We start from the raw sequence: 27710 nt of genomic DNA, 5'->3' as shown, positions 1-27710 counted from the left end.
TGTTCTTAGGTAGTAACCTTAGTTGAGTCACTTTGCCACATCACTATTGTTAGGTCTTAATTTTTTCGGTGGATTTTGAGATTTTTCAATAGGTCGCCATGTCACATGTTGGAAAATCTTGCCATTTTTCGATGGTAACATAGCAACCACTAGAAATCTCCACTTTTCTAGCACTCTATTTCTGATGATTTTCCATTTACTCTGTTCAAAATTTTGTTCACATCATCTTCCAACCTGGATGCGAGTGGGGCCCTTGCACAAGCCTTGCCTTTCCAAAAGACTTTTCTCTTAAGACATTACTCATTATGTGTAGAATTGTATTTAAACCCTTTCAAACTCACCCACTTGGTAAATGTGAGATAAAAGGTAAGCTCGTTCCTTTAGCTTCATGCCATGTGTGGGCTTCTTTCACCTGCGTGGGTCTCTGTTTAACATGCCTACCTGCTCTCTTGGCATGGATCTCTACTTCCACTAAATATATAGGCCTTCATCAAACTTATTTCCAACCACTACTTAAAGGCTTATGATGTACTCTGGCAACCATGGTATCGATGGAGGCAGCTTGCAATTTACAACTTCTGCAAACTCACAACATTGAATCAAGATATAATTTTTTAGGGCAATGATTATATTCAAGCAGGCTTCCATAGGTTCTATTGGGACTAAAAATTGCATGCTTCATTTTTAGTCACATTTCAAAAAATTTGAGAAAAATTAGGCCTATAAATGCTTTGTGAAGCCTATGTACCCTACTGTTGAGTTAATGCATAAGTGGTGTTTAGTGTTTCTAACACCCTTAATTCAACCCGTCCACTCATTCCATGAAGTTAAAATGACATTCTAAGCCATTCTATGAAGTCTCATTTTGAGCTAGTTTCAAATCTACATTTTCACCTAAGTGTTAGACAGCGACAAGAGGCTATGTTTGCTATTGAATATCTCGCACCCAAAATTGTGTCATGACTTGCTACTTTAGGAGTATCTAATATCCATACCTGATAACCTATGTTTCAAATTTTGAGTCATTTTGAGTCTTTTTTACTAGGTTTTGAATCCCTCAAAGTTGGTCAGTTATTGTTTTCATACAGTCACACTTTGCATACAATTCTGGGAAGCCCTGTTTGGCATGTTATAACTTTGACCCAGCTGATCAAAATGTGAAAATTCCTTTTTCTTTGCATTGTAGACATTAGAGGCTTGTTATGTTTCAAGTTTCAGCTCATGACAAATCCATTGGACCAATTTTCAAATGCGATTCCAAATGGAATTTCTATCTTTTTACTAGTACCTTAAAATGTAGATTGATTGGAACCCCTATTCGGGACATCATATCTCCTTATCCGTGATAGGTCAAGTTTAATGGATTCTATCCTTGTATTTTCCTCTAAAAATACTCCAAGTGTGTCAGTTTGTAAGTCATGACGAATCCATTAGCACACTTTCCTAGGTCAATTCCATTTTCAAAAATTTATTTCTTGCCATTGTTTTAATTTGCAAAATCTGAGTAGCCCACTTTGAACGCTCTCCATTTGTGCCCTGTTATTTTTCATGAGCCTAAATCATAGATCCATAATGTCCTCATGACAAAGAACCAATGTCCCAATTTTTTTTCTCCCAAGTATCCATTTGCCTAGTTTTTAAGGCCAAATCCAAACCTAGTTTGTTGTTTTCTAACGTTTTCTTGCAAGTAAATCTAAGAAGGAAACTTTGACTGTCAATATCTTTTGACTAGAAATTCATCATGAGATGATATCTGATGGGGTAAAAGTGTGTAGAACAGAGAATCGGTGTATTCAATTTTAGGACCTGGTCAAAGGTTTGAGTCAATTTTTAGGGGCAATCAATGGACCTCCTGACACCAATTTGACAGTTTGACAGGAAGTGGTAAAATGAGTTTCAAATTGATTGTTCAACAGTTGAATTTGGTTTGAATCAGTATCAAATGGTGAATGGATTATTTTTGTATGTTCAAATGTTCGAAAATGAAATTGTTTTTAGTCGGACCCACTTTAGGGTCCTACTAAATTACATCAGATTGACATGAACAATGTAAGGTTTTGATGATGTTCTAAGGAGAAGTTTATAATGATGATGATGATTTGTAAAGACAAAATGATTGTGTGCCAATCATCATTTATAAATCAAATGTTCTATGAGAAAAATGAAGAGGCAGTGTTCTTAGATAAATAAGGGCTGAGTCAAAGGCAATGGGTAGTTTTACTCATTTGGCCTCACAGGTTGTCACTCAAGTTGCTCCTTTAAGCCAGCAGGCTAGATATTACCGCAGTATTTGCGAGTACCTAGTAAAAGATTTGGCAAACTATTTAGATCACATAAATGGAAAAAGCATCAAGGGGCATCGGGTATGTAAATGCAAGTTGAGAGAATTTCAAATAGCATGGAATCACACATTTAAGAGAAGTTGATGCCACAAAAGCCAAAACCCATGCAAGTTGAAAATGAAGAAGGACGTAGATTTAGAAGATAAGTCTTCACGCTTTTTCAAAGAGTTTCACAGCATAAGCAATAGGCACTAGTTTTAAAAAGGGAAACCTGCATTAATAAAGTGAAGAGGCCAATCATGAAAGAATCCGCCAGTGATTGGAAGCTAATTCAAGCCAAACAAAATGAGTGTCCATGCTTAAGAACCAAGGAAACCATAGCACATGCAAATTAGAAGCCACTGCATATTAAGAAAAGAACACGCAACTAAATAGGAATGAGCTCACGCCAAAGCAAGATATAGAAAAGAAAGAGGTAGCTTGGAAGTAGCCAAAGGCATGTTAGGGAAGAGTTTAAAGCCACAAAGGGAGCAGTACACATTCGAAAGAAATGTCAATAGCATGAGGGAAACTTGCGATCATTTGAAGGAGTCGGCATTGATAAATAGCAGTCAATGTCAGATAATAGGGGAGTCAACTTTTAAGAGAAACCCACAGTGAAAAGGGGCAATGTTCATGTTTTAAAATGTGCAAGGGATAGTTTCAAATCAAGCCCCATGCATGCACAGTAGATCTAGTTATAAACAATTAAAATCTTGGCATTGGGAAAGATGTATGCACCATTATGTGAAGATAGGGCACTCGTAAATAAAAAAGGGGAAAATCAGTGTGTATATACTGAAAGTCGCCCAAATGAGCAATCTAGCACTTAGTCAACAGAACCAAGAGCAACATCGAAGGTGCAGAAAGGCAAGCTTTAGCTAAGGCTTTGAAAACTCCTTTGCTCCATCATATCCCACATTTTTTATGCGGATATGTCTTATGATGTTCAAATAGAAGTCTACATGAAATGCAACGTGAATTAAGAGATGGGCCTTCAAAAGGCAAGACTGTGGCTATGTGTGGTGGGTTCAACTCAAGTGTTGAGCTGTGAAGGCAACAGGCCATAAGTTTTGAACAAAAACATAGTCCAAGCATGATGATGTCAACAAAAATAGGATGCACTGGGAAACTCAAGAATTCGGCACCTCGCTACTTTGTTACCCAAAAAATACAAGGTTTTCTGGCTAGCAAGGTAGCGAGTTTCCAAAAAACCTTCAAAGTTTGGTGAGGGGATAATAAGTTAGTGTGGGTCCCGCTTGTAGGATCAACAATGAATCAGATTGCACCAAGTGGCAGTAAGGAGGAGGTAATGTGGTGAATTCAAACCAATTGCAACGAGATCGTGACACATGTCTAGATCAGAGCGTCATCGCTAACTTGCCAAGAAAAAGATGCATGAGATTTACCATAGCGAGTTAGCGAGAAGATGACATGTGTCACTGACACAATGATAGGATGGACGAATCTCGTGTTGACATGTGTCATAGGTTGGTCAATATGTTTGACCCAGAATGAAACTTGAGAGGGAAAATTTCAAAGGCTACAAAAAAAATTCTTTAAAAAATTTCTCCAAATGTGTAGTCTAGAGATCTTTTAAACAAAGTCTGAAACTTTATATGGTTTAAACTATATAAATGTTAAATTTTTTGTAAAATATTGTTCAAACCATAGAACAAAGGTACAAACTTCAAAAGGCCATAATAGGAGTATTTTTTAATCGAAGTGGACTCTCCAATATACCATCGAAACTGGGAAGAGATGAATTTTTCATTTTAGAATTTGATTATGCACAAGTATTCATCAATTCGAGCTATAAGTCTTTTTTTTAATCCCCAGAGCTTTCTCAGTGGAATGAGCATATTTGATCATGAAGCGTCAGAGTTGGTTGTAGGGCAATTTTGAGGATCTTTTGAAGCCTGAAAATGAGAAAAATCAATTCTGAAATGTTTTACTCACTTCTTGAAGTCATATTGAACTAACTTTTACTTTTACCTGGTGACTTATTTTTTAACATTAGAAAGAAGTTACATTTTCATCACCAAATATCTGATATTCTTTATGCTTCTAAGGGCCAGAATCATGGGACTTGATATGCAGTTAAGGAGAGGGGGTAGTAAGAGGTTTTTCATCTTCTTGGGAAGGATTTTTGAGTGGACACATGTCATCTTTACAACAAATCTGAGTTTTCACTTCTTGCTATATTATTCCCTTTCTTTCTCATTGTAAGGGTTCTATTTTTTGTTACTAAGAAATCCAGTGGTTGGCAATTTTCTCTGGGTAATACCAGCAGGGTTCCAATTTTTTTTGTGAAACCACATTCTTCAGCAAATTTCTTTTGTATGAATAGCATTAGGAAGGATAATACAGATAATTCAGATATGTTAGGTGTTTTTCATGCTTTCATTTCATGCATATGGTTGTATTGTTTCAAAGAAATTAATACAAAGAATTGCAGGATATCATTAGTTTCATCTTGAATCTTGTCTCCTTTCTTAGTAAGCTTCAATGTTTTACAATCTTTGAACAAAGAGCCTAGGTCGTAGTTACAGTCCCTTAAGGCTGTATGATGTTTTATTATTGCTTATAACTCAAGGGGTTGTGTAAATGCTTCAGTAAATCAATAGGGTTGCAAGTTTTATTAAGGGGGATATCAGGTAAGAATGAGGTTTAGATTGAGCACAGATGTCTATTTATAAGTTGAATAGATAGATCATATATCTAAATATATGTATAAATATCAGATATCCATATGTATGCATTTGATTCATGGATTTTCCCAATGGTTAAGGCACTAATCAGATATAGGATAAATAAGTCTTACTGCTACATATCCGAGGATTTTGTTGAGTTCAACATCTTTAATAAAACATTCTTTACATTTTATGTTGAAGGACCTAAATGTTTAACCCTCACTCGGCTTGTGAATATTCTAGATTTGCATTTAGCTACTACAGATCTGTGTCATTTCATGAGTTACTAGGAGATATAAGGGTTTCATCTTATTTACATTAGATTCAGTGTATGCTTTGATAATTGGTACCATATAAATAATCTATAGGTATACCTGCCTAGGTTTTGCATAGCTTGAAGTGCAGAAGGAGTGTAGCCTTATAGTTAGCCTGTTGTCTGAAATGGCATGTTGACAATGGGAGTTAGATGCCCCTAGACATGTCACTTTCTTAGTGTGATAATTGAAAACCCTCCAGCATTTTCAAACACCAACAAGTTCATTGAGCTACTCCAATGAAAAGAGACTCTGTATCTGGACTAAATGACATTTGAGAAATCTCTCCAAAGCGATCAATTTCCTAACTTCGTTCATAGTTATGTAAAACATCAAACACATGTACAAAATAGTTGGCTCAGCCATTTCTAGAAAACTACCATCAGTCAAGAACCTCAATGAGCAGATAGCACCAATTTTCCCTTTCAAGATTGATAGTGCAAAGCTCAGGTTTCTGGTATCCCAGATATTGCAAGTGGTATCCTAATTTCTACTGGAAAAATAGTGACCATTTGGATGCCATCTAGATGTAAAGGAATAATCCAAGTGTCCTCATAAAGTAGCAACCACCTTTCCTTTCTGGTGATCTACAAGCATCCCATCTGCATGTTCTCCAACAACAAAAACAAGCTTTTTATCGAGACTAATAAACGTATGATTCACAGCCCAAGGATAGTAAGAATGCCCACGTAGAAAAATGTCTCAATATCAAAAATTCAAGCAACAGAATCATTATTTGAGGTCATCAATTGTGTTTCACTACTCGTACTATCATAGATCTCAATGGCATTGGGGATGGCATTCTCATCATGAATTATCTTTGCACAGTAGGACACTCCATTGCTATCTAAATTCTTAGAAATCATTTCTCCCTCAAATCCACTAGCTACCATAAGATTGTTCTTAACACACATCGTGCTAATTTGAATTCTCCCAAGACCTTTTTGCACTACCCATAAATTATTCTCCACCTCTTTCACAAGTTTGATGGGTCCAGAGACATCAAACAAGATTCCTTAACTGAAAATGGACAAATGTTGACTTCACTGATCTAGTATTGTAGTGGAAATCATAAAATTTTCCATCCTTCCTTATCTTGTAGTATTCCTTACCTTAGCATTGGTAATGGCATTCTCATCATGAGTTATCTTTGCATAGTAGGACACTCCATTGCTATCTAAATTCTTAGAAATCATTTCTCCCTCAAATACACCAGCCACCATAAGATTGTTCTTAACACACATCATGCTAATTTGAATTCTCTCTAGACATTTTTGCACTTCCCATGGATTCTTCTCCACCTCTTTCATAGGTGTGATGGGTCCAAAGACATCAAAAAAGATTCCTTAACTAAAAATGGACAAATTTTGACTTCACTGATCTAGTATTGTAGTGGAAATCATTAAATTTTCCATCCTAACCTTGTAGCATTCCTTACCTTAGCATCCTGTTGATTTAATGAAATCAGTCGGGCCCCAAAGTGGGTTTGACTTTAAAAAAAAGTTGTTTCAAATGCCTAATCCTTCAAAATGATGTATTGAATGCCTAATTATAATTTGAATCAATCTCATCATTAATTTAACTTTTGAAAATCACTTTACCCATTTTTTGCCAACTGTCAATCTCATGCTAGGAGGTCCTTTGACTGGCCTTAAAAACTGATCCAAACACCTGACTGAGCTCTAAAATCTGACACACTAATTCTCTATTATGCATTCTTGCATCATGTCAAATCTCGTCTCATGAAAAATTCTCAGTCAAAAAATATTGACCTCTAATATTGCTTACTTAAAATCACCTACAAACAAACATGTCTAAAATTTGGAAAATGTGTTTGGTTTTGGCTTTGAAAATTGGGTAAACTGACACCTGGGAGAACAAAAACTAGGGCATTTGTTCACTCTCATGAGGAGAGTATAAATCTAGGATTTGGGCTCATGCTGAATTATGGAACACATTTGGCAAGCATGCAAAGTGAGTTACCTGGATTTGCAGACTAGAAACACTTGAAAGAAAACAATTTTTGCAAATGGAATGGACCTGGGAAAGTTTGCAGACGGATTCATCAAGACTTGAAAATTGGCACACTTGTAGTATTTTCAAAGTACAAAAAAATGGTACAATCCATTTTATCTCCCCTGTCACAAATTTTGAGATATGACATCATAAATAGGGGTACTGATAAATTTGCCTTTCTTGACACTAGTAAAAAGTTAGAAATTGCATTTGGAATCGTATTTGAAAACTGATCAAATGGATTTTTCATAAGCTCAAACTTGAAACATTGTAAGTTTCTAACCTCTAAAATGCAATACAAAAGGATTTTTCTCATTTTGGTCAACTAGGTCAAAGTTATGGCAAGTCAAACAGGGCTTCCCAGAATTTAGAACAATTCACATCAGCATAATATCAATAAATGACCAACTTTGAGGGATTCAAAACCTATTCAAATGGATTCAAAACAACTCAAAATCTGAAACATAGGTTCTTGAATATGGGCACTAAACACTTTAAAAGTAGTCAGTCATGAAACATTACTGGGTATGAGATATTCACTTGCAAACAAGGCCTCTAGTCAATGTTTGACACAGTGAAAATGCAGATTTGACAAATACTCAAAACAAGACTTCACAAAATGATTCAGAATGGCAATTTATCTTCATGAAACACATAGACACACTGAATACAAGGTGTTAGAAACATTAAACACCTCATGGGGCTCAAAAATATAGTCAGGTACATATGCATTTAAAAGCATTTATAGTGCTTAAACACTCAATGGTACTCAAAATCGGAGCTGCAATTTTGAGCACTAACACATCACTCACATTTGCATATAGCATAATGAAGCAAGAATGAATTAAATAACCATAGCATTAAATCCATCACATAACATGATCAAAGATATGTCCAAATACCAAATAACCAGATATCATCATAAAACATACTATCATCTCATAATGGCATCATCATGCAAATATGATCAACTAAACATCATAATAGTCTAACATCTATGATACTAAAATCCAATTATACCATCTGACCCTCAGGTCATCTCAAACACAAAACATAACATGAGTAACAAGAATCTCTCGAATCAAAATATAACAAGGTAAATATATGCAATGCATAACCAATGAATCCAACATGGACAATCTATTTCTAATTATTTAAGCATCTAATAATGGTAGTTTATACAACATGTAAAGGAACTTAAAACACATAAGCAAGCATAGTCATAAACATGAGTAACCACTGCTATAGGAACCTAGTCCAACGTAGCATGGTAATAGTACATAGTGCAATTTGTTGGTGTTTGAAAATGTTGGAGGGTTTTCAATTATCCCAATGAGAAGATGACATATCTAGGGGCAGCTATCTCCCATTTTCAACATGCAATTTTAGACATCATGCCAACTATAAGGTTAGACCCTGCTTCACTTCAGGCTCTGCAAAACCTAGGCAGGTGGACCTTAGATTCAATTGATATCGTACTAGTGCAAAACATATCCCTGAATGTCACAAAGAAAATAAAAACCCTTATATCTCCTAATAACCTATGTAGTAGCATATAAGTGTAGTAGCAAATTACAACTCTATGGAATGCACAAGCTGAGTGAGGGTTAAACTATTCTAGCTCTTTCAACATAAAATGGAAAGAATGTTTGATTAATAATGTTGAATTCAACAAACCCTTAGATATGCAACAGTAAGACTTAATGATCTTGTAGCTGATAAGTGCCTAATCCATTGGTTAAATCCATGAATCAAATGCATACATATAGATATCTGATACTTATTCATATATTTAGATATGTGATCTATCTATTTACCTTGTAAATAAACATCTGTGCTCAATCTGAACCTCATTCTTACATGATATCCCCATTAGTAACCTTACAACCTTGTTAATTCCCTAAAGCATTTACATAACTTCTTGAGTCATAAGCAATAATGAAATAACATACAGCCTTAAGGGACTACAACTACAACCTAAGCTCTTTGTTCAAAGATCATAAAACATTGAAGATCACTAATAAAGGGAGATGAGAATCAGAATGAAACTAATGAATTTTTTTTTCTTTTTATTAATTTCCTTGAAACAATACATTCATATGCATGAAATGAAAACATGAAAACACCTAACAAATCTGAACTATCTATATTATCCTTCCTAATGATGTTCATACAAGAGAGATTTGCTGAAAAATGAAGGTAGAATCACAGTTCTAGATCCAAAAAGTGGTCTCACAGAATGACTAAAAATTTCCTACCAACAATGGTCTCACAGTGAAAAACTAGAACCCTTACAATAGATGAAAGACAGAAAGATATAGCAAGAAGTGAATTCTTGGATCTGTTATGCAACTGCCACCTGTCCACTTGAAATTCAATCTCTTGCAACTGAATCACCTCTCTCTTCTCTCTACCATTTTGATCTGATATGGTTTTTATCATCATCTTGTAACTGATTTGCAAATATCTTTGCCGAAATGATGAAAACTTTTGTTTGCCAAATTATCTAATAATTGAACCCAGATATGTGAAAATTTATCAATTGAAGCCAAAACATCACAAAATCTCAAAATAATCTGATACAATAGTCACTAAATACTTTATGATGTTTTTCCACTAAATTCTACAACTGGTGACTTGAAACACCTGATAAAACATGCAAATCACTCTAAGAGACAAAACCTCCTGTAGCATGTACCAGTGACATCCTATGTAAAAACAAGCTCCAAAAATGGATAACTCATCTTTTTCTAATTCTAATGGTATATTAGAGTCTATGTTTTGAGTATGAGAAACCCCTAGAATCACAGTTTGAAATCACTCCTCTGCAATAAAAAATCAGGTCTAAACATCTTTGAAATTTAAAATTTGAAAAATTTAAATTAATCTAAAGTTAGAACTTTAGATTAAATGCCCTTTTGATTAAAAAAAATTGACCTGCATACCCACTGCCCACTGAGAAAAATGAATAAAAAAGATATTTTTTATTCCTTTGAAATTTTCCCCTACCCTCTGAATTTGGGTCAAACCTCCTTTGATCGGATGTCACATGTCACTCCATAATTGGCTACTCAATCCACATCATTCATCATGTCAGTGCCAACTCATCACACATGAGACCTACTCTGCCAAATGTCAGATTTTTGCATGCTCGCAATACTTAACCAGTGAGCATCTTGTTTTTTCGAGGGTGTGTTATTCATCCATCTTGCCACATGGCACGATCCTGTGCGTCTGCTTGAACCTGCACATCTCTTCCATGTCACTACGTCTGGGACCCATGTTACCACATGTCAATCACCCACAATCTCGCATTATCTATCCCCCTCGCACTTTGGAAATGTGAGCGTGAGCCAGCCCTCAAATCTGGACACGTGGTAAGATCGTGCGCCATCTCTGACACATTAACGCACTTGCGTTTCTATTTAAAATTTCTTCTTAGTTGACCCAGTTGATGTCATCCATGGATCCACCACATGGGTGCTACCTTTTCAAAAGGTAGTGTCTTTAAGACACTCTACAAATTGAGTGCTATTGTATATAAACTTTTAAAAAGCTCCCAGTCCAACGAATGTGGGATCAAAGTTTGAAAATACTCCTCTTAGAATTCCCATATTTTGGTAGAGGGTTAAAATGGTGGTACTCTCTCGTGCCACGAAAATGTTGATGAGGATCTCGCAGGCATTGTAGAGATGCGAAGAAATCTGTAGATTGAGGTGGGTAAACTATCTCCATCTGAGTATTAAGCGTGGCAATATCACTCACGAAGAAGAAGGCATCATAATCGACCTTCATAACCACCATGGTAACAGGTGGGTGATTTAATATTTATCAATCTCCTTCATTAGCATGGGAAACCATCCTCAAAAAAAAAAAGCTGTGACTTTCAACAAGTCTATGCATGGGCTCTATTCTTTTCATTGGCAGCTTCTTCAAACACAATATATTTTGCTTTTCTTTTTGTGCTCTGAAGCAGGGGTATAAAATTCATGTAGCTTCGAATAAATGACATCTCTATCAATCAAAGAGCCTAAATTGCTCTCCATAACCGAATCCTTCCTCCTTTTAAAATGGCACCTTTGTTGTCTTTCTTTCTCACTGTTTCATGTCGCTTCCTCCTAGCTGATTGCGGCCTTCTCATTTTCATGCGTTGATGCTCGACCTTTTAACCTACGTGATCTTCTTCCTTTTGTAGACATCTCCTTTCAAACTATGAGGCTTCCTGTCATGTGAAGTTTTGTCCCTCTTCTTGTGACTTTTTATGCTACAGGGTTTTCTTCTAATGTGCTGGTGGATTTGACTGATGTGTTGGTAGTTCTTTTGAAAATTGGAAGTTGTGGCTCCCTTGTCTATTGGTCTTCTTTGTTACAAATTGCAGGTCTAATACTATGGCATTTTCTTTTCTTTTCTTTTGATTGTTCCTACAACCAATCATAGACCTCCCCTTTAATCACGTGAGTCTCTCTTTAATTGACTGCGGCTTGGTTTTTTGACCTTCAAAGGCATCTCCCTTGCCTTTATTCGAATTTCTCCATTGTGAATTTCCCTCCAACTCTTTTCAAACTCCAAGATTTTGTGGTGTTGAATGTTGATATGGCAACATAAACCCTTGAGACAAGGGCACCAGAAAGTACGCCTTTACTCCAAATAAGATACCAACAATAAGAGGTGTGAGCATCACAAGCCAACCAGGAGGAATCATCTCTTTAAGTGGTGCATCTATTGATATTTTAACACAAAAAGCATAGTCTGGTTTTGTTGTTCCTTTCGTCAGACCAAGTATGTTTTTGAACTGCCATGCAAACCTCTTCAACCATTTTCAATGTCGTAGCCAAACTTTGGTGGAAGTTTTCTAGATGAATTTGGTGGAGGAGTCCATAATTTCAAAAGCTATGGTGACTAGATTGCACCAATGCAAATAATGTATTACATGATAAACTTGAACTTGGCTACTGAAGTACTTTGGAGAGTAAAAAAAAACCTATAAAAAACTTCTCGTTGAGTTGCTTGTTTTCTATAACCAAGAGCTGGAAGCATAGTTCCAAAACTTTCCAAACTCTAACAAATGTCATTTGAACATTTTTTATGAATGACCTCCTATACATAGAATAAGAAAGGAAGATTGAATCCACATCGCCAAAGTAGTCCTGATGTATCTTCGTATTATTTGTTGTTCTAAAAATCCAAGGAAGATCACTAATTGATGGATATAGTGACAAAAAATATTTCAAGCATCTTAACATTATGACTTTGATTGTTGCTTGAAAACTCTTCACAATTATGTTCACAAACAAAAACATCAACATTGAAAGAATGATTACATCTTTTAAAAACATCTTCCTTTACCATATCTAATCAGTATGATGCAACTAGTCGGGCCCCAAAGTGGGTCCGGCTAAAAAAAAAAATTGTTTTCAAATGATTGAACTGGAAAATTGATCCATTAACCATCTCATACTGATTAGAAACAAGTTTGAACACCGAACCATCAATGAAAGATCATTTTACCATTAATCTACAAACTATGAATTTCATGTCAAGAGGTCCATTGATTGGCTTTAAAAACTAACCTGAACCTTTGACCGGGCTCTGAAATTTGACACACTAGCTCTTTGTTTCACATATTTTTACCATTTTGAATGTTGTCTCATGAAGAATTTGAGGTCAAAAGATATTTTCTATCAAAGTTGACCTCTCTGAACTGCTTGCAACAAAACATATCAGAAAACACTAAATTGGGTTCTAGGTAAACTAACACATGGGAGGATGAAAACTGGGGCATTGGTTCTCTATCATGAGCTGAGTATAAATCTAGGATTTAGGCTTATGAAAAATCATGGGACACAAATGGCGAGCAATCAAAGTGGGCTATTTGAATTTTGTAGATTGAAATAAATGGTAGAAAATGATTTTTGCAAATGGAATTGACTTGGAAAAGTGTGCAAATGGATTCATCATGACTTGAAAACTGACACACTTAAATTATTTTGGACAAAAACACAGTGGTACAATCCATTTGATCTCACCTATCATGAATTTCAAGATATGACATCACGAACTGGGGTTCCAACAAATCTGCACTTTATGACACCAGTAAAAAGATAGAAATTGCATTTCAAAACTAATCAAATAGATTCGTCATAAGCTAAAACTTGAATCATAACAAGTCTCTGACATCTAAAATTCAATGCAAAAATAATTTCAACATTTGGGTCAATTGGGTCAAAATTACAATTCGTCAAACAAGGCTTCCCAGAATTATGAACATTTCATATCAGCATGAAATTGATAACTGACCAACTTTGAGGGATTCAAAACCTAGTCAAACAAACTTGAAACAACTCAAAATCTGAAACATAGGTTCTTGAGTATAGACACTAGATATTCCCAAAGTGGTGGGTCATGATACAATTCTGGGTGTGAGATATTCAATAGCAAACACAGCCTCCTATCGTTGTCTGACACTTGGGTGAAAATGCAGATTTGACAAATGATTAAAACAAGACCTCACAAAATGGCTCAGAATATCAGTTTAACTTCATGGAACGAGTGGATATATTGAATATAAGGTGCTAGAAGCATTAAACACCTCAATGGTCTCAAAGGTATAGCCAGGTACATATGCATTTATGGGGCTTGATTTGACTCAAAATTTCAAATAGGCACTCAAAATGAGAATGCAATTTTGAGCACCAACACAATCTCTGCACAAATCTCATGATAATCACAAAATAACCTCATGATAACACATCAATCCTGGTAACCACTAGCACAAACCTTAGTGAACCATCTAACACATCATAATCTCATAAATCAGCCATAAGCATAATCAAAGCAACTGAAACAGTAGCATAAATCCAAACACCTCAAGGGTGTAGACCACTCATGATCCCAATCATGATCCCTTCTCAAGGATAGATCAACAAGGTTGCATCTGTAATGTCCCCTTTCCAGCATTCATAGCATGATGTTGTCGTTAGCCTATTTCCCCATAGTCCCGTAGGCTAACTAGGACATTAAAGGGGCTTAGAGGCCATTTGGCCTAGACAGTTTCAGTTGCAGGTCTTTCTGAGGGGTTCTGAGGCAACTTTGGGCATACTTACTATTTATAGTAAGTCATCTTGGACATGGCCAGACATTCAGTCACAGTGGTATGTCGCTGGTAATTGTTTAAAATCGACAGGAAGACTTATTTATCATTGATAAGATTTGTTATGCATTGATAAAGCCATTTTATAAAGTTAAATTTAAATATTTAACTTTATTAATGCATAGACTATAGTTTGTGGGAAATATTTAAATTAAAAGAGTTCCCTTTATTTTTATAACACATTGGAGACATAAGGTACATAAAGGGAGTTATGTTTTATCCCACATTGAGAAAACGAAGGATTGAGCTCTTGTGAGAACACTATAAAAGAAATGGAAGAGCTTTTTTTTTGTATGCTTGGATGAAGATTAATGGTATGTTGTTGGATATCTCATTATCGAGCTTGGAGGACGGAATCCCTCTTTGCTAGCATTCTCTTCGCTGTTGGAAGACACAGTCAGGAGGATCAAGGGTGTTTTCACTTCAGGAAACACACTGGGTTTCATTTGGGGCATTTGCATAAAGAAATTTACAAGGGTTTGAGGTGCAGATCTGAAGTTAGTTATTGCTATAGTGTCACATTAACAGTATTTTGCTACAATACGGCATGAACAGTGTTGGTATCAAGTTTACTTGTTTTTTCGGCTGATTAGAAGTTTGGAGGGCTGGCCGACTACATCTGCAAAATACTACGGCAACTAATTCTAGGTTTCTTCTGTCAAATTTTGATATTTTGCATAATAATTGTTGAATACAAGTCTGAATAGTTGTTGCAGCCTTTAAGGCAGCTGTAAGTGCACATCTACATTTAAAAATCACCCTTTATTAGCAGATTGAAAGAGTTTCTAGATTTTTCATATACTATTGAATGTGTGCCAAGTGTTTGTGAAAATGTTATGATGTGTATTATGCATTTTAATGTCACTTCATAGTTGTTCGTAAATCTACTCATTGGAAAGCAATTTATTGAGGAAATTAGCTTTATGAGTTTGCATACAAAGTGTTTGACAATATTCCTTAAGTTAAATTTTTGCAAGTCAAAGTTCAAATCAGGGGAGGATATTACAGCATCCATCAGGATGACTTATAGAAGTCAAATGGGAGAGGCACTACACTATCTATTTCCTTCTCTTCAATGATCACTTCAACTCACCTCTTGCTTCATTCAGCTGATGTAGGGAAAGCTAGATCTCAATCTTTTGGTTCTCAATAGTCTTTCCCAACTTATAGACTTCCATCTTCAAGATCTTTCCTCAAAGCTGTAAACCTTTCCTTTCCAAAGAACTATGCTATGATACTAATTATTGGAAATACAATGGGGAAAGTAAACTCTAGTGGGGGGGGGGGGGGGAGGATGGTGAATCAATCCTTCAAAATTTTAACCATAAATTCATTCACTACACATTCATCTCATAATTGTGCATGTAAATTGAAATAGCTAGCTAAACATATTCATCCATAGTATGAAAGAAAATAACATTCAACACCTGTATGACACAAGATATTTGGTTACCCAAAAACCCTCCAATGAGAAGGTAAAATTGGGTGGGAATGACACCCACAAATCTTCACTACTACATTTGTAAAGTGTATCAAATGAAGGTTACAATATTTGATCATGAAACATGATCTACCCTATGAAATGTCTGCCCTATTAAAGACTTACAAGATTGCTAGATCTTACCTTGTTAAAGGATTTCAACACCTTTTTAGAAGCGTTCCTAGTAAAACAAGGTTAACTTACAATGAAGTAAGCACCATGTTAAAGGATTTACAATAGTCTGTTAAGACTACTCTACCAAGAGATTTAATTGATTCACCTATTAGAATGTCTCAGCAATGATCCTACGATTAGCACTCTGTAGCTAGATAACATATCACCTCTTTGCATGTATTCTTGATCCTCCTTTTATCAAATGTATCTCTTCTATCCTCTAACCTCTTTTCTTTGTTCTCTTCTAATTGATTCTATGATGTATCTTAATTCACAATACATTAGTCACCATGAATGCTTTATTTGTGTATGAAAACTTCTCTCTTTTTTTCCTTCTACATTCATAACAAGTTTAGGGTTTTTCCTCCTTAAGAGGACATAGGTGACTTAGGGTTAGGTATGAATTGACATAAATGATTCATCCATATTTCCACTTAATTCTTCCCTTTAATTGATTGGCTACATGTGGTGCATAGGCATTCTCAATTGAGATTCATTCTTATCATCTAGGGTCACAAAACAATCCTCAAGTCAGCTCTAAAATTATTTACATAGTAGTTCTTGCCATTACAAACAACTATGTCAAAACTATATTACTCAGCACTTGAGGTCCCTAATGCTTGGCATCAACTACAACTTCAATGTTATAACTCAGCATCTATTAGTTACTTGACATCTAAGTGACTTGGCACTGACCATTTACCTGGCACATACTAAATATCTCACTCGGCATGCACTATCTGACATGTTATGCTTGGCATGCATTACTTGTTCAGCATGAACTAAGTTCTAACTTGTAAATGACTTAAGTGTATAGACACTCATATGTCAAAACCAATCTAAGATTAATTATTTCTAGTTTTGATCATCTTTACTCAACCTAAGTGTCAAATATAGAAAATACCTAATATTTATTAATCAAATACTTTATTTTAATGCCTAAATATTGATTGAAATTGGCTAAATTAACCTCTTAATTTAATTAATTTAATTAAAATTCCTAAATACTTTAATTAAATTAAATCCACCCTCTTTAGCTAATACACATAAAAAGGGAATTAAATACATTGGTTTAAGTAAATATATATTATTGGATACAATTGTCTAATTGTGTGTTGTCTTTGATGTTACACAAATGTCATATCAGTTATCAGATAGTGCTTATCGAGCTCAGTTGGTCAACAAAGAAAATTTCTATGTCTACTGAGAATTCTTAGAACTTACTCTACATAGACAGTGTCTACCAAGCTCACTTAGGTGTTGGAGGAAATGTGGCAGAAAGTACATTTAACTGAGCTCACTTGGTCTCCAAAGAATTTTTGTAGGATTCATAGTGTTAACTAAGCTTCTATTGGTTAACATAGGAAATCATTTCAGGAACAAGTATTTATCGAACAAGGTCGGCCAATAAAGAATTTTGTTAATTTGAGGAATAAAGTTTAATTATTTGAAGTATTGATTCTAGCCGAATAAGGTAATGATTATTGGTAATTGTCAGTTGTAAATGAGCTAACTTGATAATTGTAAGGCTATAAATGAAAGGTCAAGTTAAGAATTCTAGGAGTATGAGTGAGAATGCAAGTGTATTGATTGTTTGAAGAGGAAAGTGTGAATGAACTTTGAGGGATGGTCACATATCCTTGCAGAGTAGAAAATTTTCATTTGATCAGGAACGATCTTGTGTGAAGAAAAATAGAGATCTATAATTAGCAATTAAGTTGCATCTCATTCAGGTCATTTCATTGTTACTTTCTTACCATAGTAGTAGTGATTCCTAAATCTCTTAGCAGAGTTGGTTTAACAGTCATTTGTAAATCCCCTAACAAGGTGACAGTTTCATTGAATTGTTCTAAAGACCTCTTGACAGGCCACTCCTAATAGGGTGATTGAATCCTCTAACAAAGTCATACCTAACAGTGTGTTTTGTAACCTTTAACCAGGTTGGCTCTTAACAGGGCTCACTTCAGAAGAGTGAAAATTAGTAGCTAGTTACTTGGTGGTTTTTCTCATATTGGGTTTTTAGGTTAAATTTGGTGTCTCATGTGTTCATGTTATTTCTTTTATGGTTGCATGATAATCACTGTAAATATTTAATATCTATTAAAGTTAACATACACTACATTTACTAAGTTACAGCAATTTCTATATGTTTACCAAGTGACAGCAGCAAATAGTTTTATTAGACATCTAAGGGATTTGTGGATTTTTTTTTGTGGTAAATAATTCACCCACCCCACCCCCCCTCAGTTACTTCATCTATATTTTCAACAATTGGTATTAGAGCTTTTGGTGCTTGCAAGAAGGGTTTCAAGGACCTAAGCTAAAGATCAGGATGTCTTATAAGAGAGAAATTCAAAGGCTTAACAGATATAACTTTTTAGCATGGAAGGGTCTCATGAGACTTCATCTAGCTTTCATTGAAGAGACAAGATTGAAATACCTTGATGAAGAATACACAACTCCTTTTGGTACATTATCTATCAATGACATTACTGAGAAGAAGACTCATAACACCATGATGATAAACATTGCATCTGTTCTAAGCTATGAAGAATTTGGTGATATCAAGGACTACAAAATTGTCTTGGAAATGTGAACAAGTTGAAGGATATCTACAGTGGTGATGACAATGTGAGGAAAGCAAAAGCGGAAAGTTTAAGAGGACAATTTGATTAGATGAGAATGAGAAAGGATGAAAAAATTGCCAAATATGTTGAGAGGATAAAAGCAAGTGTCAATGTAATCAAAGCTTCTAGAGGAGAGATCAAGGAGGAAACAGTTGTAAGTAAAGTTCTTAGAACATTGCTTCCCATTTATGCAATTAGAGTATCTGCAATTCAAGAAAGAAGATGTGAGACAAATCATAAGATAACTATGATTAACACCCTAGTAGGAAGATTGACATAGTTTGAGCTAGATAACTATGACAATTATGTTCCAACTTTCAAGAATGTTGAATCTGAATTTGAAGCCAAGAATTCACTTAAGGAAAAAGGCAAGAAAATGAAGGACTCTCAGTCAGAAAGTAAAGAAGAATCAGAGGAAAGTTCTGACAGTGATCTTGAAGTTGTTGAAGCTCTACTTGCAAGGAAATATTCTAGAGGTAAAGGAAAACAAAAAGGTAAAGTTCCCCTAATATGTTCTTCATGTGAAGAAATTTGGCATATTGCAGCAAGGTGCCCAAACAAGAAAAGCAAGGATGAGAAGAAAGGTCATAAGTGCAATGGCAAGAAAGACTTCAAGTCATTCAAGGACAAAGGTAAGAAAACTTGTTTTATGGATAAGAACTCTAAGGATTTTGATCATAGTGAAGATGAAATAGTTTACATTGCTGTGAAAGATGAATCTGATAATGATGAAGAAGATAAGATGGCACTTATCTCTCATGTGAGCAAAAATAATACATGGATCATAAATAGTAGATGTTCACATCATATGACTTGTGAGAAAACCAAGTTTGAACACTTTGAAGATTATAATAGTGGTAGTGTAAGGTTTGGAAACAATGAACCTTGTTGCATAAAAGGAAGAGGCCAAATCTCATTAACCAAAGATCTTGTATGTGATAATGCCTATTGGGTTGAAGGACTAAAACATAATCTATTGAGTGTGGCATAGCTAATCAATATTGGATTCAAGGTGGAATTCATGCATGGCAATGCAAGACTGTTGGGTGACAAAGGAAAGCTGATTGGATCAGGCAAACAAATAAAAGGTAACTTGTTTTATCTTGATCTTGGTGAGTGTTCATGTTTTATTGCTCAAGTTGAAGAAAGTTGGTTATGGCACAAAAGGTTATGTCATGTAAATTTTGATAACATAGTGAAAATAAGCAAATTTAGGAAAGTAAGAGGCATTCCTAATTTGAAGAAACCTGATGTTGGTTTATGCAAGAATTGTCAGATTGGTAAAATAGGAAAGACTAGCTTTAAAAGTAAAAATTATCTGTCTAAAGATATTTTGTAAATTGTACATACTAATTTGTGTGGACCTATTGAAATTGAATGTTATACTAGAGGAAAGTTCTTCATTCTTTTTGTTGATGACTACTCTAGAATGATGACTGTTATGTATCTAAGAGAGAAGTCAGAAGTATTTGAGAAATTCAAGTGGTATTTGGCTAGAGTAGAGAAGGAAACAGGGAAAATATTGAAATTCCTAAGATGAGATAGAGGTAGTGAATTCATCTCCTATGAATTCAATATTTTTTACATTGAAAGAGGAATCAATAGGTATCAGCCCCTAGAACTCCTGAACAGAATGGAATAGCTGAAAGAAGGAAAAAATCTATCATGGATTGTGCAAGGACTCTAATGATTGAAAAGAACATTGCTATCAAATACTAGAAGGAAGCTATCAACACTGCAGTTCATACTTTAAACTGAATACAATTAAAGAAGGACTCATTCAAAACCCCCTATGAGTTATGGTATGGCTATAAACCCAATGTAAGTTACCTAAAAGTATTTGGAAGTAAATGTTACATCTTGAAAGAATCTAGAAAAGGAAATTTTGATGTGAAGGGTCATGAAGGTATATTTTTAGGATATTCTTGCAAAAGTAAGGCATATAGATGTTTGAATTTGTCTACTCACAAAATCATAGAAAGTGCACATGTGAAAGTGGATGAGTTTGTAGAAAGGATTGAAGAAGAAAGCAAAAAGGAACCAAAAGATTACAAGAGATTTTTTTACATTGAACCTAATATGTTTCCAAGCACATCTTTCAATTAGGAGACTTCTACTCCCGAGTCTTCCTAAGTCACTGAGTTGCAAGAAGTTTAGACTAAGTAACAAGGACCCGAGTTACATTCTAAAGCTACCAAGCCAATGCCTACTGAGTCTAAGTAGCTAGAACCTGAAGTTGAAGTTCAAGAGGATGACAATGAAATTCATTCAAGAGGCAAGGAACCTGTATTGGCCAAGTATGTTAAAAGGCATCATGCACCAGATCAGATTATTGGAGACAAATTAGAAGGTACTATGACAAGAAGTAAGCTAAAAGGTACTTGTTTACTTGTTGATTTTGAACCCAAAAATGTCAAAGATGCATTGGAAAATGAAAGTTGGATTGAGGCTATGAATGAAGAGATAGAGAAAATAGAGAAGAACAAAACCTGGACTCTTGTACCTAGGCCTAAAGATAAAAATGTGATTGGAACAAAATGGGTATTCAAGAATAAATTGAATGAAGATGGTAAGGTATCAAGAAACAAAGCTCGATTGCTGTGCAGAGGCTACTCTCAAGAAGAAGGCATAGATTATGGTGAGACTTTTGCTCTTGTTGCAAGATTGGAAGGTGTTAGGACCTTACTTGCAAATGCTACACATAAAAGATTTAAGGTATATCATATGGATGTTAAATCTACATTTCTCAATGCTACTCTTGATGAAGAAGTCTATAATGAACAACTTGAAGGTTTTGTTGATCCAAACAAAAGAGACATGGTTTACAAATTAAACAAAGCATTGTATGGTCTAAAATAAGCTCCTAGAACATGGTATGAGAGATTGCATAACTACCTTATTCAGATTGGTTTCCAGAGAACTAATGATAATAGTAACATGTACATTAAGGAAGGACTAGATAACAAGATTGTCTTGGAAGAAATATTTGTGGATGATACTTTTTTTACAGGGAATGATAATCAATGCAAAAAAAATTTAAAGAAAATGAACAAAGAATTTGAAATGTCTATGTTTGGTGAGATTAAGTTCTTTGTTGGTCTTCAGATTCAGTAGAGCAAGAATGACATCTACATCACTCAGTCTAAGTATATCAAGGAGATACTCAAGAAGTTTAGTATGGAAGATTCAAAACCAATTAGAACCCCCATGTGTACTAGACTAAAGCTTACCAAAGATGATGATTCAAAAGAGGTAGATTAGACCTTATATAGATTAATAATTGAAAAATTGCAATATATAGCTCATACAAGGCCTAATATTGCTCTTGCAGTTGGTATAGTGGCAAGATTCTCGACAAAACCCAGAGAAAATCATATGATGGCAATCAAAAGAATCTTGAGATACTTGAAATGAATTGAAGATTATGGATTATGGTATAAACTTGGAGGAAATCTGGACTTAAAAGTGTTTACTGGTGTTGATTGGGTAAGAAACATTGATGATAGAAAGAGTACAAGTGGTGGAGCATTCTTTCTTGGAAAAAGGTTGGTATCTTGGACAAGTAAAAAGAAAAATTGCACATCCCAATCTACAGCAGAAGTAGAGTATGTTGCAGCAGCAATGAACTATTCAAATATTGTTTGGTTTAAATAGTTGTTAGAAGGCATGAAGGTTGAGATCAAAGAACCATTTGTTATGTTTTGTGATAATACAAGTGCAACTAACATATCAAAGAATCTAGTGATGCATTCCAAAACCAAGCATATTGCTATAAAATACCACTTTGTTAGAGAATTGGTACAGGACAAGGAAATCATATTGGAATATGTTTGTACAAAAGAATAAATTGCAAACATATTCACTGAGCCATTACCTAAGGATGCATTCTTGTATCTAAGAGGTAAGTTAGGATTCATTCCCCTATCTGAAGCTCACTAAAATAAAGTTTTAGTGATGCATCAATAAGAACCAAGTTGAAGATCTATCAGTTGATGCAGCATAATCAATGGAACATTGCATATGAATCAGTAATCAAGGTACATTGATACTCACTTGGTATGTGTTGTCTTTGGCATGTGTTGTCAAAGAGGGAGAGTTTAATGTCATATCTTTCTAAAATTTGAATATGTTTGAGGAAGAATTTTTTGTTTGGAGAAGAAGCTATGTAATTCCTTCACAGAGGGAGTTTACTACATTAGAGAAGTTTGTGGCATAAAATCTAAGAGGGAGAAAATTTTCTGTCAGAGAAAGACTTGTTTTCAAATTTCATTGTGCTACAACATGTTGTGTTGCCATCAATGCCAAAGAGGGAGATTGTTGGATACAATTGTCTAATTTTGTGTTGTCTTTCATGTTACACAAATGTCATATCAGTTATCAGATAGTGCTTACCAAGCTCAGTTGTTCAGCAAAGAAAATTTATGTGTCTATAGAGCATTCTTGGAAATTACTCTACGTAGATAGTGTCTATCAAGCTCACTCAGGCATTGAAGAAAATGTGGCAAAAAGTAGTGCTAACCAAGCTCACATGGTTAATAAAGGAAAGTTAGTCAAAAGTTAGTGTTTATCGAGCTCACTTGGTCTCCAAAGGATTTTTCTAGCATTCGCAGTGTTAACAGAGCTTTTGTTGGTTAACACAGGAAATCATTTTAGGAATAGTGTTTAGCAAGCAAGATCGGCCAACGAAGGATTTTGTTAATTTGAGGAATAAAATTTAATTATTTGAAGTATTGATTCTAGCCAACTAAGGTAATGATTATTGGTAATTGTAAGTTGTAAATGAGCCGACTTGATAATCTGAAAGGTAAAAATGAAAGGTCAAGTTGAGAATTCTAGGATTATGAGTTAGAATGCAAGTGTATTGATTACTAGAAGAGGAAAGTGTGAGCAAACTTTTAAGGATGGTTAGATATCCTTATGGAGCAGCAAAGTTTCATTTGATCAGGAAGGATCTTGTATGAAGTAGAATAGAGATCTGTAATCAGTAATTTAGTTGCATCTCATTCAAGTCATTTCATTGTTACTTTCTTACCATTGTAGCAGTGATTCCAAAATCTCTTAGTAGAGTTGGTTTAACATCCATTTGTAAATCCTCTAACAAGGTGACAGTTCCATTGAATTGTTTTAAAGACCTCTTGTAAGGCCACTCCTAACAAGGTGATTAAATCCTGTACCAAGGTCACACCTAATATTGTATTTTGTAACCTTTAACCAAGTTGGCTCCTAACAGGGCTCACTTCAGAAGAGTGAAAATGAGTAGCTAGTTACTTGGTGGTTTTTCCTATATTGGGTTTCCACGTTAAATCTAGTGTCTCATGTGTTCATGTTATTTCTTTTATGGTTGCATGATAATCATTATAAATGTTTAAGATTTGTTAAAGTTAACATATACTACATTTATCGAGTTACAGTGATTTTTGTATGTTTACTGAGTGACAGCAGCAAATAGTTTTATCAGATATCTAAGGGATCTGTGGATTTATTTTTGTGGTAGCTGATTTACAACCCCCCCCCCCCAGTTACTTCATCTATATTTCCAGCATATATATCATTTGAAACTAATTATTTAATTAATTAGAATATATTATTATGATGTCATGTTTAAATGGATCAATATTCTTTCCTAATTCATCCCATATGAAAAAGGAATTAAATATATTGACTTAATCAAATATGCTCAACATAATTTTGAAACTAATATTTAATTAACTAGAAAAATTATTATGAGCACATATTTGAATGGATCAATATTATCTCCTATTTCTTCTCATTCAACTCCATAAAAAATGGAGGACTCAATCTCACATTCAATCTGAGTCATACACTTGGTTTAATCTTGATCATTGATTAGGTCCAAGATTTTATAAAAGAGACCACTAACCTCTCATTTGAGGAGGATGCATATGAAGAGTATTGAATCATTGTTGGATTGATCACTCAAGAACTTTGCATTAGAATCTTTGTTGCTTTTTCATACTCATCATCTAGATTGCAATGCATTCATAGCTTAATTTTCTTATTATAATTTTTAGATTAATTTGAATATCATCTAGATTAATTCATGTCTTTGTATACAAAATATCAAAAACATAGATTAATCCTACATTGTGATATTGCTATCAGGATTTAACTGTGTGATTTTTGAGTCAAACTTATTGACCCATGTTTCATGAGTAGTGATTTAACATGAATCCATCTCTCATGAGAATAAATGGAACACTTAGCACTCATTGGATCTAGGTGATGCTCATAGGGGTGAAGCACCAGGACTTCCCGGGAGGTCACCCATCCCAGTACTACTCCAGCCTGAGTGCGCTTAACTATGAAGTTAACTACGAAGTTTCCTACAAAAATCTCTTACTTATCAATTTATGAGCTTAAGGGGCTTTCTAATGAATGGTTCATAAGGAACAACACTTGGTGAAGGTTTTGCAAATGGGGTTGCAAGCTTTGGGTTTAACCATGGAGGAAACTCCGTAGTTAAGCGCACTCAGGCTGGAGTAGTACTAGGATGGGTGACCTCTCGGGAAGTCTCGGTGCTTCACCCCTGTGAGCATCACCTAGATCCAATGAGTACTAAGTGTTCCATTTATTCTCATGAGAGATGGATTCATGTTGAATCACTACTCATGAAACATGGGTCAATAAGTTTGACTCAAAAATCACACAGTTAAATCCTGATAGCAATATCACAATTTGACTTGCTATGGAAATTATCTCTTACTAATCCTACATTTTCATTCATTCAAATCCTTCATACTAGTTTGGTCTAGTTACTGAACTCTCGATTCTGAGAGTGTATAGTAAAACCCCTTCTAGTTAGAAGGAAATAGATCACCTTGTGTTGACATGCCAGATTAATAATTTCATGTTCATTATCAGATGTTACTGACAAAAAAATATCATGTTGAAGTGTGTTGTTGAATTACAAGCTCATATTTAACACTCGCATTTATGGCACCCACCATAGGGCAAAGAAATTAATTTGTTGGCCTCATTTTTATTCATTTTTGACATTCTAGATTTTTGTCTATAAAAAATAGTGAATTTGTGTGCACAAAGAGGTTTCCTCACATGAGAAAACTAAAATTTTGTGCTATTCTCTATACATTTTCATGTGGGATAGCATATGCTCATGCAGTGAAAGTACTTTCTTGTGCAGCGCAAAGCATTTTCTCATGCAATAAGGTACATAGTCTTGTGTGAGACTTGACAACAAAGAATTAAATATTTGTATTTTAAGTTTATCATTGATGATTTTTTGTCTAACCTCTATTTTTGAAGTGCTTATTTTATGATTTCTAATTTTTGAAACAACTTAATAATGATTTGTAGGATGATTGTTGAAGATACCTTGAAATGAACATGCAAACTATACTAATGGTTTGATTGTATAACTCTCATCAAAGATCCACTTTTGAAAGAACAATTCAAGCCTACTTAAACAATGTGTTTTTTCTATGCTTTTCAATACACATAGTTTAATAGGGCTTGTGAACTTCGTAGGGCTCTAGACAAAGGAATAGGGGATTATGCTCTTTGCTACTTGGAAGTGATGCCTAAGAGTAAATTAGAACCCTAAATTCCTTTGGAAGATGGTATCGAAGGGAGGCAAGAAAGGTAGTGGTTCTCCCAAATGACACCCTTAATGAAGGGCTAATGCTCTTTTCCTTTTAGGAAAATCAAAATCCTGGAATAAGACTAGTTGGGATTGATAAGCTAGCTTGATGATGAATATTTTATGCATGTTTGGGTAAATTGAAGAGGTAGAAGACTATGCTCTTTTCCCTTTGGTAAAATTAGAAACTTGGACCCTTGAATCCCAGCTAAGTCTAAGTCAAGCTTTAGAGGGCCTATCAAAGTGATCCAACATCTAGGGATGACCCAAGTGAGCACACACCTAATGTTGGTGATTCCACCTCACTATAATAAAGAAGCTTTGTAGAGTCAAAAACTCCAAAGCCATGTCAATTTCTTCTTCTTGATTCTGATATCGCATATCAAGAGGAGGTTATGTCTATTACACTGGGTGGCATCATCCCTAGTCTTGCTAGTCAAGTGTGTGCATTTTCAAGTGTCAGTGTGGGATGTTAGCCTTAACCTCGTTCATGAGGCCACTAGGGATTAATGTGAATGGAATCCTATTAAAAACTTTATTGTCAGTTGCTACCTAGTTCACCTTTGAAAGGGGCCATAATCTTTGTGCAAGGAGGGGGAAGAATCTCTCCTATAGATCCTCACTATAGGCATGTACTTGGATGTTGGAAGGTGGCATATGATAGTGGCCCCTGCCTAAAGAGTAACCTTTGAACATATATATTATTGATTCCTTGGAATACACCAAAAACATGAGTACCCTCTAGTGGGGTGACACAACTATGTGAGGCGAATGCATGCACATAAGTTGTGAGACAAAGGTTTTGTTGCCTCAACCATTTTTTGTTATAAAGATAAAAGAGTGTCTTTTTCAAGTCTACAATTGTCAAAAATTGTCCAAATAAATGGTCAAGACCCCCCTCATCCCTCTGAGTTGCTTTATCCTTGGTTGGATTGTTTATAACTACTGCTTGTATTCCCTTGTCTATTTTTACAAACAAATTTGAAAATTCAACTGTATACTTGTTAAAACAATTCAAAATGGTGTCAAATCTGAAAATGATATCTATATTTGACTAAAAACTACAAACATTGTCAACACTCTATCCAAAACTTGTCAAAACCTATTATAATCTCTTCAAATTTAGTCAAAATATATCAGTCTATCCTTTACTTGCCTACTTTTTGGTACAATTTCGTACAAGTCAAGATCTTTGGGTCTATAAGTATACACTTCCTTGTGCAGTCCTTTTTACTTCCTCACATAGAAACTAGATTTTTCTTGCACAAGAATATCCCAAACATTATCAACATTGTCCAAATTTGGTCAAAAGTAGTT

At 34.9% G+C, this 27710-nt stretch overlaps 1 pseudogene; it reads right to left on the bottom strand.

Moving 5' to 3' along the window:
• Positions 1–586: 586 nt before the first annotated feature.
• LOC149559166 (uncharacterized) overlaps positions 587–27710 on the bottom strand; it is a 111390-nt pseudogene continuing 84266 nt past the window's right edge.

Source organism: Cupressus sempervirens, chromosome 5, assembly GCF_028749045.1.
Source record: "Cupressus sempervirens isolate cs-2001-9-10 chromosome 5, ASM2874904v1, whole genome shotgun sequence".
NCBI classification, from domain to species: Eukaryota; Viridiplantae; Streptophyta; class Pinopsida; order Cupressales; family Cupressaceae; genus Cupressus; species Cupressus sempervirens.
The sequence above is the reverse complement of the archived record's forward strand: the minus strand, read 5'-3'. Positions and strand labels throughout refer to the sequence as shown.